The sequence below is a fragment of the Lagopus leucura genome, unplaced genomic scaffold, assembly GCF_019238085.1.
Source record: "Lagopus leucura isolate 7727_CA_CO unplaced genomic scaffold, USGS_WTPT01 Super-Scaffold_100002, whole genome shotgun sequence".
Taxonomy (NCBI): Eukaryota; Metazoa; Chordata; class Aves; order Galliformes; family Phasianidae; genus Lagopus; species Lagopus leucura.
Window position 1 is genome coordinate 85,829,857 of NW_024962263.1, and position 13,009 is coordinate 85,842,865.

Here is a 13,009-nt window from a genome sequence, read left to right on the forward strand (position 1 = left end):
GTCAGAAAACTGTCTCTCAGCACATCTGCCAGCAGCACAGAAAAACAAGACAGGAATGCAAAACAAGAAGAGAAGGATTATTCTTATGTTTCAACATCAATCATTTTGCAGGGCTGATCCTGGAACAAAGAAATGGAGAGAAGGACAAAGATGAGGACTGAAGTCAAGCCAAAGTCTTACTCTGCCTCCAAAAGCCTCTCAGCCATGCTGTACAAGAATGGTAGGCAACTTGATTACAGTCCCAAGGGCTCAAGCCTGACCTTAAAATCCACTGCTAGCATTCTATTTAGTGCAGTGTTCTACTGAACACTTCACAGCCTCTTTTAATGCTTACATGATTCTGCAAGCAAAATTCTTAGTTAATGCTGTTGCCTCAGTTCATCTGGGTGATCAAAGTCATACTGCATTTCAAGACTTATGCTGGCAATGTGGGTATCTTCCACGCACACGAGGTCAGCACCATCCTTTAAAGGAGAGGATTAGAGCAGTTCTCCAGTTTGTAACCCAATCTTTAAGCAAATCAGATTGATCACTTACATCTTCTGTCCTTTGAGGCCTCTCTGCCATTCACACTGATTCTGGCACTGCTTATTTGAATGTATTATTGTTGTTTGAAGGGCTGCTGACACCTGAACTCAGTGATCCCATCACACTGTATCATATTAAAGCTGCCATCACTTTCATTTCATCAGATTTCTTATGATATGGAACTAGTCTACAAGGTACATTAGCTTCTATCAGTCCTATAGATCTAGTGTTTCAAAGATATCTCTGAAAGAGAATTCTCTTGCATATTCTCTGAAGAGCTACAGCTCCTTTCCCAAACTCCTGTATACATCATTCTGGTTGATCGGTGAAAAATAATCCCCACTGACTGGTTTTGATTGCTTCACTTGAAGAGTATAATCTGAGAGCCATTAGGGGATATCTGTGTCAAAACTACATGGCTTTGTGACTCTCAGATTGTCTGAAGCTATTCAAAATGGTGTTCATAAATCCAGAAGGAAATCACTGTTTGTACTGTTAGGTTTAGGTTAGTTTAATCTCTAACATCATCATAGTCTCAGTGAAGCAGTGAAACAGGATATCAGGAAAGAATAGTTGAGAATCAAGCTGGACAGGATTTATAAGTATTTTTGTCAGAGAAATTGGTAAGTAATGATGACATGTGAAAATTGCATCTTAGGGTTTAGAAAAATCTATTATGTATGAGTTGTCTCGTAGACCAATCAAATGATGCAAGAAGGATTTTGGATTGGTCCCAGTGGACTGGTGGAATTCAGGATATTTCTGGTAAGCCCAGTGGTGGACTTGTACCTCTTCCTCAGATGAGTCACAGCAATCCAGGATTGAGGTCATTGATAAGACAATCTAGGACACTCCTGGATTGTGAATAAAGCCAGTACATCTGTTCCCTGCAATAATGATTCCCTAATCTCACATTAGATGTTTTATGCTTAAAAGAAAGAAGATGGGGAAAAAAAAAAAAAAAAAAAAAAAAAAAAAAAAAGTAAGCAAAATTCCCAAATTATAAGCAGACATTTCATTTAGAAGTGGAAAGAAATCTATTCAGTCATTTGAGTTCATAAATTCTCCCAGACAAACAAACAAAACCCATATGATACAATTCAATTGATTTACATACAAAAATTGTTAAGGTAATTCTACATATTGTCACCTCTATTCCTGAAGGTAGAAACTACAGTCTGTAGTGGAGCCTCACTTCACTGTCTTCTTATCATTCTTATCCCTTATCTCCTCCTCATCCTCTTTTCATGAATGAAGTGGGCTCTGATTTATCTTGTCAGAAGAATGACTGGAATTGGACTACAATGCTGGACCTTCTGTACCCATCAGCTGATAATAAAATGAGACAATGAGACAATATGAAAACATATCTAAAGAGAAAGCTTAATTTTGGGTCTTCATTCTTTCTAGGTCTAACCAATTCCCCAAAACCTTGACTGAGGTGCATGATTCCCTCAGAGGTTACACAGGAGTTATGTTTCCTTTTGGTGTCAAAGTTTTATGTAGTGTCAAAGATTTGTGTGTCTGAATTGTAAATCACTTTCATTACTTCACACTGCCCTAACAGACAGCCGTAACATCCCCAGAACACATCATCCCTGCAGTATGCCTACTCACAGAGTGTTAGACACCAGATGTCTATACTGAGTGCAAGTGTAGGGCCATAGTCCAAGATTAATCCCATTCCAAGCACTTTCTATCTGATTCTTATTCCTTATACTTACCCAGAACTGCACTGTTTTGGCTGAGCTGAGCATCTCTTGGCTGTTCTTAGCCCTGGACTCTTTTGGATTAGTAAATCAGGAGTCCACAACCAGTTTATCCTGCAAGGAATTTCCAGTCAATTTAAAGTCAAAGTTATCTTATATACACAAAGGATGGATTTCATGTATGCTCACATCAGTGCTTCCTATTATCTATCTTAGCTCTTCCTTCACTGTAAAGCAATTTTAGGGCTCTGATGCCTAACTCATGTATCCCCCTACGTGGCAAGTAGCATAAAAGTTAAGCATTCTACCATGGCTCAGTGAACTTCACTCCCAGAACATTAGGTATACTGACTCTGAAATGGTGGTTCTGATGCCTTTTAACATTAAAACAAAACAAAAACAGAGAACATCAAACTCTTACGCATTGCTCCAGCAGTTTTAGTGTTGTGGGTAGAAATAAAAGCTTTGCTATCAGTTGAAGCATGGTGAGAAACGTGCACTGTTGCTTCACCACATCCACTGAGCTCCCTTGTTCTGTGGCTATTCTCTTCCCTACAGATCCCAGCTCTCTCACCATAGCTTCTGTATACATTCCAGTAGCAAATGAACAGTTGCCTTCTATGTGGTTCTCATGCCTGGGGAAAACCAGCCAGTCACCCTTGCACAAATACCAGAGCTGACTTAAAACACAGAAGCATAGAATGCTTGGATTGGAAGGAACATCAAAGATCACCTAGTTCCAACCTTCCTGATACAGGCAGGGTTGCCAACCACTATATCTAGCTCTAGATCAGGTTGTCCTGGTCTTCCAACTTTGAACAGCTCCAAAAATGGGGCATACAGAAACACTGATTTCCAGAAGTAAGACTGTAGTTCTAGTATTTAAGTAAGTGTACAGCAAAATATACTTTATTAAATTGTTTTCATGCAGTCTCTCTCCCTCTCTCCCTTCTTTCCTTCCCTCCTTCCTTCATTTTCTTTCTTTCTTTTATTTTTCTTTCCTTCCTTCTTTTCCCTCTTTTCCTTCCTTACCTTCCCTCCTTCTCCCCTCTACATTCCCATTATCCCAGATGTACAGGTAGGGATTTTTTCATCTGTTTTACCTGCAAAACCTGCTGTAAGCTATCAAGTGAGCTTCTACAGTATAAAAAAACCTATCACATTGCTTATTCTGTGTTTAGTGGTATCTGTGGGAAGGTAATTACATACAGCTCTATACAGACAGATGCCTACTCAGAGTTGTGTTGAAAGATGTTGCTGGACTGAGAGTAGAGGAGGAATCTGGACATGCAGCTGTTTTTTTCTCTTTTTCCCATATTTTCCCCAGAAAAGTCTTTCTGTGAAAACAGTGAGAGAAGAAACTGATCCCCTCACAGAAGTAGCTGCTTTATTAAATCAATCTTCAATCAACCACAGAAGCAAAATATAATTCAGCCTCCTAAGCTAGAAATGACAGTTCAAGAAAATGTTCAGGGCAGACAACCAACGTGGGGTGTTAATGCATTCTACCTCCTGCAATGTGTTAGTTCTTCCTGAAAGTCCTCACCTCTGACCTGACCCAGTTTGATGAAAAATATACCCAAAAGTCAGCCTTATCTTGAAAGCAGTCATTGTGGTGACTTCTTGGTGAGAAAAATAAAACAGGCTGATTTGTCCTGCCATATGAGCAGCTCCTAAAACAATAACTACCATTATGTGAGTGGAAAGAAAAAGCAGGATTTTTTCCCCATTTTCCTTTTCCTGGCAGGGGTCATGGCAACACAAAATTCTCAGAAGACTCTGGCTGCAACAGTAGTAGAAAGAGAAGTGGGAAAAATATATCAAAGAATTAGAAATGGGGGGATAATGGGGAATAGCTGATATTTTGTGCTTTCACCACAGCTTCATGTATGTATTTGTGTGTGTGGATAGTGAGACAAAAAGGAAAAGAAAAAATGGATACTTTCTTCTGCTGCTTAAAGCATTTCTAAAGCATATCTCTTGAAAAAACACTCCGCACACACATCTGGTGTCTTGCAAGATGAGAGTTTTCCCTTACAGTGAGATCTCAGAATTAACGCTCATCAACACAGCACTCACTAGCAATCATGCATTGTCCATTCTTTATAAAGCTCCAGCCTTTGCTGTGACAATATTTTCACATTTTATTAAAGCTTCTTGATATTTTTATTATTTGTTCCCTCACACATGTAGTTTGCCCTGGTTGTGGTCCTCAGTATTCATCAGAAACGGCATGAAACCTCCAGCGCATCAGAATCAAAGAAAAAATAAAAGAGTTCTTCATATAATACCTTTTCTATTTCCCCCGCAAGAAATTTACTGTTGCAGTGTACTTCACTAAGGCAGTACTGCACTATGGATGGAGAAAGACTAAGTGTACTTCAATAACCATCTTCTATTTCCTACGATTAAGCTTTAACCATCAGGCAACAAAACATCCTGAAGGGAAGGGAGGTGGGGGTAGGAGAACAGGGTCAACTCAGTTGTTTCATTATAGCTGTTGTATTTTCTATTAAAATATTTACATATCAATTGAATCTCCATTCCCTAATTTCAAAGGTGATCCTTAATCACATGGTGAAGGACTCCATGAGTAGACACTGAGATGCTGGCTCTACTGGCACCCATAGCTGCGACTGCAAGAATTGAGCCCTCCTTGCATTTTGTTATAGGGCTTTGGGCATGCAATTGCCAAAGTCAGTGACTCCTGTCAAGAGATGCATGTGTCTGTGAAGCTACAACTCCCCAGCCTTTGAAGGAATTATATCTTCAGCTGCCTTCTCACAAATTGTCTTTTGCTACTGCATATTCAGGTCCCATTTTTTACATTCCTGCCTCTTCATCATGTATGGAGTCTGAGCACCTCACAAATTAATTTAGGAGTTGCAGCACCTGATCTCTTAAGTGCCCAATATTCATTTCCTCATGCTGAATCCTGGAGGAGTGATTTCGCCTTTGCTCTGTTCTCATTGGGAAACCACAATGTGTTAATTGTCTCTAAGTCCTTAAAGGATGCCAGAAGTATTTAGAGCAGTGCAATACAGCCACAATTTCTGACACAATTCTACTGGTCTGGGTCAATGACAGGAAAAGAGAAGACATGATAGTGGTGCCTGTTTAGAAGGGGCACTGAACTTGACCCAAAGGTTCTCAGAAATACAGGTCAAATCTAAATTCCCGCTACTACAGCCACCACTACCATTATACAGAGTAGTCTCCAGCCCTGAATCTCCCGTATGTTGCACAATTTAAGGCCATTATGTCTTCCCATCACTGTTACCTAGTAGAAGAGGCCAACTTCCTCTATATCCTCCTTTCAGGGAGTTGCAGAGAGCACTAAGGTTTCCCCTGGACATCTTTTTCTCTAGAATCTCAGTTGCCTCAGCTGGCTCTGCACTCTCCACTGCCAGGAAAGGCTACCCCAAGTGTAGGAGAAGGCTCACACATTCATCTTGCAGCTACAAATCCAGCACTACAGAATGGGCAACAAAAGTAGGATCTTGGCAGAGAAAGAGCAGCAGCACACACAATTACATGTACAAATTGACACAGACTTGCATTTGACCCAAGTTGTCAAGGATCCTGCAATGACCAGCATGTAATTTCTCCTACTAATTGACCATAAGAGGCAGACATCAGCTTGCTAAAGACGGGAAACTGCTGTGTTTTGTTTTGTTTCATTTTGTTTCAGATAATTATTTCATTAACTGTGATTTTCCTGGCAATCACTTGTATTTCTTCTTCCTGTTACTTCAATGAAAGGGCTGATTCCACGGGCTTAGGGGCAGTAATGGTTTAACGAGCCGACTTATGTTGTGTTTATCGTCCTGCCGCAGGCACAATCACTGCATGGCAGGAGCGGAGAACAGAGCCAGCCCACCTAGGGCAGGAGGTGCAACTCAGACCTTCCTGCTAGCAGCATCCCAACAGGAGTCAAACCAGCCTGAGGCTTTTTACCTTGCGGCTGCAGCAGTCTTGAGCCTTTTCTGGACCTGTACCAGTTTAAGAAACTGGCAATATTAACAACGTCGATTATTTTGCCAATCGTTCCCACTCTACTCTCTTTTCTCTCCCCAAAGAGATTCTTTGCTATTTTTTTCTTTTTTTCTTTTTTTTTTTTTTTTTTTTTTTGTGCCTCAAGCTTGGAGAGAGGCTGCTGGGAAGGTGTGCGGTGATTTTGAGCTAACAGTGCCATCTAGTGATGCAAGGAACACACGGGCCTCTGATCCACATGGCAGAGCCGCAGTCCTCGGGGGTTCCACAGGGAAGTAATCACCTAGCGTAATATTCAGTAATGTCCCAGTGGTGCTGGAGTCCACACACACTCCTGAAACATGCCTGGAGGTGAGGAGACGCTATCCAGAGCTTGGGGAAAAAAAAGAAGGGAAAAGAAAAAAGACAAAAAACACCAACCCATGGAGATCTGTATGCGGGATTTTAGGAATCTGCTTAGAACCTGCAGGACTGAGATAAATGATCAAATTTGGTCCTGCCTTTGAATATCGCTGGTACCTATATACATGTATATTTCACATACACTTGTGGGTATTTGGGAGTGTATGCACCTACCTCCCCACGCACATGTGGGAGGCATGTGTTGAATTTTCAGAATTTAGCAACCTAATTCCCAGCTGATGTTGGGTTGTCTCATTTGTTTCCCAGTAAGAGAGAAAAACACACAAGCACACAGAGGCACCAGTCCTCAATGACAGCCATATATACATCCATGACTATTTGAAATACTTCACTACAGTGACATAACCCAAGACATGTAAAATCTCAGCGACTATTTAGTATACTCCAAAATATGATTTTTCAAGAGCAGGCACAGTGAAAGTTTACTCTCTATTCCCACTGCGAAGCTTTTTCTCCATATGCCGTTCATAATTTGCCTTTATGTCTGTCCTTCAGGATACAAATGACCACCTGAGCACTTCTTCTTTAAGCCTGAAGCATACAATGATAATGCTTGTTGTGATTTATTTTAATGAGAAAGTAAAGCACTATTATAGAGGCAGACTCAAAGTAAATTATTCCTTCCATCTGCTGAAGGAGTATGCTGGTTTCTGTACCTTCATATAGTTGATGAAATGAGAGAGAGTACAAAGGTATTCTCATTTGCCTCTATCAAAGATAGGAGAAGTGGGACCAGAAAGAAGATGTTCAGGAATTTGTACCATTATGATGGTGTAAAAGATCTTAGAGGACACAGAATTGTGGAGACTGGAAGGGACCTCTGGAGGTCATCTAGTCCAGCCCCCCCTGCTAAAGCAGGTTCCCTGCGGCAGGTCTCACAGAAAAGCATCCAGATTGGTCTTGAATATCTCCAAAAATAATGACATTTGACACTTGGAGAAGAAATCTGCTTCTTTTCCTTTCCCTGCTCATCAGTTCCTTGTGGTTTTAATCACTGGTCTTCTTTTCTTTGTTTCTTTTTCCTCTGACACCTCAGGGTTTGCCAAGGGGTGCATGGTGGGATGGGCTGACGATTGGAGCCATACAGAAATCACTCCACTATTCAGACAGCATCTCTTGTATACATGATTTTCATTCTGCAAGCAGAAAGGAATTTGTGGAACAAAGCTCTGCAGTCCTGCAAAGTATGATCTTCTTCTGGAATCACACATTATTTATTCCTAAGTCAGCATCGGCTTTTGCAGGGGATGAATACACTGGCAGTGTTGAACCTCTTGCATTTTTTCCCTCTCACATACTTGGAGATTTTGTTCTTTCCCTATAAAATTTAAGTTTCATGTAGGCTGTTTGAAAATACTTTTTGCCCTAGAGTTTCAAGTATATATTCTATGGACCAAGCATTAATTGCCTTGGTGGCTGTAAGCTTGAAGACTGGACTTTATGACTCCAAAAATCACCTTGTGCTTCTAATCATTTTCTATTATTTTTTTGCAGCGTTTCTTTCTTTAAACCTTAAAAAAGCTACAGCATCTGGCTTGAAATCAATTTGAAAAACTAGGATATGATCAAGAAAAGCCTGGAGAAATACATCTGGGGACTTGCTTTCTGTTTCTTCCCTCACCATTTGTTGGCCAAGAGTGAAGAAAGTAAATGCACACCTGTAAGACTGTCCGAAAGGCTTGCTTAAGAAATAACACATGGCTACAGAAGCTGCAGTGGCTATGTGTTCTTTGCATGATTTGGGCAGTGAAGATATGTGTGTTTGTGACACACAAAGACTATCACAGACTCACAGAATTGTAGGGGTTGGAAGGGGCCTCTGGATATACATTGCCTGGCTTTGTTGTTAAAGGGGCTTTAATGGAGCCAAGTGAAAACTTACAAGTGTAGTGGTGGAGTGCTTTGCATTGTGGCCAAGACCATATAGCAACATAGAGAAGGTTCAGGTTGGACATCAGGAAAAATTTCTTCTCAGAAAGAGTGGTAATATATTGGAACAAGCTGCCCAGGGAGGCAGTGGGGTTCCATGGAGGTTTCAAGAAACGTATAGATGTGTAACTGAGGGACATGGTTTAATGGTTTGGTGGTGATGAACTGGTAATTGGACTAGATGATCTCAATGGTCCTTTCCAACCTTAATTATTCTATCATTTTATTATACAGACTGCTTTTCTCCCCCTCTCAGTGTGGATCAGCATTACATCTGTCCCCATTACACAGTCAGTATTTCCTGCAGATTTGGCAGTTAATTTAGTAATTTAGTAATTAGACCAGAATCCACCCCATTCCCAACTACCAATCTCATTTATGTTGTCAACATCAGTCTCAGATCCATTTTCTGAGGATCTTGGGGAGTTTATCTAGGGTTATAAGGTCTGGGGATTTGGAATTATCTAGGATTTTTTTTTAATTGGATGTCATTTTCTGGCAGGCTAATAGGTAGGGTGGGCAAAGGCCTGGAAGCATGTCAACTCTGTGGCCATGACACATTCTTCTCAGCCCTGTGTATAACGTGTGCTTGGTGATGGTTATGCTCTGCCTTTCTCAAAGAGTTTGTGTCAGATTTCAAAAGAGGAATGTGCTGTCATGGGGCTGAACAAGACAACAGTTGTGTTTGGAGCAGTGGGCATGAAACATAACTACAGGGCTGAAGTCACTTCTCTAAAATACTTCATTCTTGCGTGACTGTGCTCTGTTCATTTTTGTCTAGGGGCTTCAGTTTCCTATGATTTTGGCTTTATAGTCTTTGTATTTTCCCATTAAGAAATCAGCATTTTCTCACTTCTTCTCCGTCTGTGCTCATGCAACATGATTACGCTTACTTTGATGTCTGTGAAATACAATGGGGCTGCATATGGTATATCAGCATGGTCCTGTACATATAACAATTCTCCATAGGCTCCCAGTGGAGGGACTAAAATCATGCAGTCAAAAGTCCAAGACACAAGACAGAAATCTAAGCATTTTGGCTCCATTTCATGCCTCGATGAAAGAAAATCCAGACATTGTTCTCAGAAGATATGTTGTGTTTGGAGTGGAGAAATTTTACCAACTGCACCTGGTAACACCACTTTAAGAGTCAAACATCCATCTGATCTGATTAATTTAACAAAACAATTGAATGATCGAATGAGAAGTTTTGTCTGTCATATTGGTACATCCATGTCATCAAGTCATGCTGTGCTCCCTCTATGGTCAAAGCACTCAGCAGAGTTTAGCAATCTCCTAGACTTCAATAATTGTATTAAAGTATCTTTAAACTATATATAAACTATAATAATAACACAAATTCCTCATGTGGATGGGGACTTCTGCACTGTAAATAGGCAACACTAGATGAGATGAATCCTGCTCTAGTTTATACTAAACCCTGTGGTTTTAAATGGAAAATGTTAATTGAGAAGAAACCTAGCAACCAAAATTTATCCAGCAACCAAAAACTTAAACAGAAGATTCCAGAGGGGACTAAGATCCGCTGGTTCTAATATCCACTGGTTACACAGTGAGAGAGTGAGATATATACAGTGCATGTACCAGGATATAGGTGCTATGATTCATATCCATTCCCATAAATTTCAGTGGGAGCAAAAATTATCCAAGGGAAAAAAATAAAAAAGGAAAAGAAACTGAAAGTGTAAATAAGTAAAAACTTGAGTAAACACAGAGTCTGTTCCTACAACAGGAATAATAATGGTCCTTTTAATAATGCAGTATCTTTGTATCATCAAATCCACTTTTTGAAAGGAAAACCTCTTTGGAGCCATTTCAGATGAATGTTGTTAGACTAATTAGCAATGTGTTTGTCATATTCCCAGCTTATTCACAGGAGAATGCATTCTAAAAGGTTGCTGCCTTCATTTGAGTTCATTAAGATTGTATGTGCTTTTATAGCTACAAAACTTACAATTTTGCTTATTCTTTGGAAGGAAAAATTAGAGATCAACTTGAAAGAATCTCTGATTCAGACTGCATTCAATTACATAAATACATTATTTTATATAATCACAGCATCAATAACGTGTCTCATTTGTTCTGCTGCTTGCCTGTGTTTCTAGGAAACACCTTCAATCCAGAACTTAAAAATACTACAAATACTACAATTTATTTACACTTTGAGAGCTCATGCTTAATATTATAAGCCTTCTCTTTTTCTCATAAGGCTCTTATCCTCATCTTCAGCTGTGAGACCAGACTGATTAACAGCTGTACTCGGGTACAGCTACCCTGTATTCCACCTGTTCCCAGCTTAGAAGCAGCTGTACAGAATGTAATGGAAGGCAGCAGCATGAACTGATATGGTTCAGGAGTGCAACAAAAGACCTTAAACTTTAGTCTCAGTAATGAGAAGACGTTGACTTTTTTTCCACTGTTACAGATTGGTAATGTTTTTAGACCAAAATATCTTCAAAACATCCATTTGTAAAAACAAATAAACCACTTATTCTTGTCATTTTTCTATCTTCAGTTTTTTTGCGGTCTTTCACTTAAGAGCAGTATGGTGTATGCAGGGTAAGATTCAAACTTACATATCTCTCCTACAGTGCTGTGCTGGGATGAAAAAGGACAGTCTTTATTCAGTGAGTCCTGAGACTGTATGCAATGAGATGGAGAGGGAAAGAAAGAAAATACGCAGAATAAAAGATCACCAAGCAAATGGGTGCTCCTGAAGAAAGCTGTTGATACAGAGAAATTGAACCCAAATCACATGTTAGAAAAAATAAATTGGCACAAATTCTGCCTATATTAAATCCCAGGGAGAATTTTTTTTTTCCATTTATTTTAATGGAACTGGCATTTCAGAGCATACTCTGCTGATGCTGTAATCACCAAAGAAATTTCACAGCTAGTGGAATATAATTAAATAGAGTAAAGCATCACCAGTTAACTAGGATCATGTGAGAGGACTCTGCAAAGACAGACCTGCAAGCTTCTTTAAGAAGTAAGAGACAAAGCATAGAAAACATAGACAGCAGGGTAGAAACCTGCATCTAGAAGAAGGTGTGAGCAGTAATGAGGTGATGGTAAAAATTCAGCACATCCCTCACTGAGCTTCAATTCTGTAGGTGGATTGGAAGTTTCTCAGAATTAGCAAGCCAATTACTTAGAAGGGAGGAATTATAATTATTTGGCCAAGTGAAAAAGAGATAGAGGGAGGAACATACGAAGTTCAAGAAGAAAGGAAATGCAGAGAGCATTTTTTATTTAAAGCTAAGGAAAGAGCATATTGTGAACAAAGGAAAGGACACCATTAATGCAATTACAGCTTTAGAGTCATGTTGTAGACAGACTTGGGCCAGTTGTTACCAGAAGACCCAGCATTCATTATAATTCATTTAGAAAGGATAATCAAGCTGTTGAAAACTCAGTGAGCAAGTGGAAAAAAATAGGACCCAGTGAAAAAATATGGAAGGAAAAGTAATCAAACGATAGAGAAGGCTGCATGACTCTGGTTTTTTTCTTCCACATATTATCAGACCTAGATCTTCAGGAAGGGACATCTGCTCTGATTAGTACCGTGTTCCCATCTTGTATCCTTAGGTAAAAAATGGATTGTCACTGTGTGAGAGAAGAGCAAGCAGGCACAATGACTTTCAAAGGAAAAAAGAAAGACCTGAGGATATCCATGCTAAGCAAATACTCTGAATTAGTATTAAAACTATCAGTTCTGCCTATTTGACTGCAGCCATGCAAGGATATACTCAGACAGTTCTCTTGGTGGCAGACATAATGATGGCTTTAAAATCAGGGGCATCCACCCAATGGGAACTGGATAAATCTGGTCATACACAGCTTAACAGATGAAATAGCAAATGCCTACTATTGTATTTTGGTCTGTGCTTGGTTACAAATAAATTGAAAGAATGGAAAAAAGAATACTGAAAGGTTTGATTGGACAGCTGCGTTAGTGAAAAAAAATCTTTTTCATCTTTGCTTTTGTTTGTTTAATACGTGACTTCCTTTTAATTGTATCTACATATTTCCTGCTCATTCATGCTACAGCACTGAAATTAGAAAAACAAGTTCTCCATATTTAATAACTCTTCAGACAAGTTTCGACGGAAGCAAAGACAACAAATATCACTTTGTCAAACAGCATTTTATTTCAGGGCAGGATAGAGCCAGATTCCCTTTTCTGTCCCAGGGAAACTGAAATATAACCTTCTTGATAATGTCTGTGAGTCCTTCCATCTCCAGTCACTCGTAGCTTTTGAAAATATGAAAAAATAAAGGGTTTCATTTTCTACTAGAAATAAAAAGGAAAAACAATATGAAAATAGAGGAACCAGTTTTTAGGAGCCAGGAGTGGTTTCAGGCACCGACATTTTGTTCTGCCTTGACCAGAAGGCTTGACCACC